The following is a 783-nucleotide window of genomic DNA, read 5'->3' as shown; positions in this document are numbered from 1 at the left end:
AGAAAGAAATGGAGAAAGAACAAAAGAAAGAAAGTGTGTGGGGAAGGAAGGGAAAAGAAAAGAAAAAGGAAAGGAAAGAACGGTAGGCCAATTTCAAAAATGTAACATACATGTACTTGTACTATCAGAAGGAGAAAGAAGAGAAAATAAAGAAAAAAATTTTGAAGTAATAATGGCTGAGAACTTTTAAAAATTAGTAACAGATAGCAAACCAGAGATCCAAGAAACTCAGAGAACTCAAAGCAGGCAGAATACCAAACAATCACACCTAGTCATGTCACATTCAAATTGCAGGAAACCAAAGATGAAAGGAAAATCTTGAAAGAAGCCAGAGGGGGAAAAAATACACCTTACCTATAGAGGAACAAGGTTAATTATTACAGTGAACTTTCAACAGAAACCATCCCAGCAAGAAGGCAGTGGGATGAAATATTCAAAGTTTTGAAAGAAGAAAAAAGCCAATGTATAATTCTATATCCAGCAAAAAATGTAATTCACCTCATCAATCGGCTAAAGAAATAAAATCATATAATTCTATCAATTGATACAAAAAAGAAGTTTTAAATGAAATTCAACACCCACTCATGAAAAAAATATTAGTAAACTTAGAATATGGCTAAAATCATATTCAATTATGAGAAGTAGAGTGTTTTCTTTCTAACATAAGCAGCAAGGAAAGGATGTCCTCTCTCATCTTTCCTATTCAACATCATACTGGAAGCCCTATCTGGTGCAAAAAGACAATAAAAGAAAATGCAGGTATGCAAATCACCAATAAAGGAA

This window comes from Galeopterus variegatus, unplaced genomic scaffold (assembly GCF_000696425.1).
Source record: "Galeopterus variegatus unplaced genomic scaffold, G_variegatus-3.0.2 Scaffold6883, whole genome shotgun sequence".
NCBI classification, from domain to species: Eukaryota; Metazoa; Chordata; class Mammalia; order Dermoptera; family Cynocephalidae; genus Galeopterus; species Galeopterus variegatus.
This window is presented reverse-complemented; position numbering follows the sequence as displayed.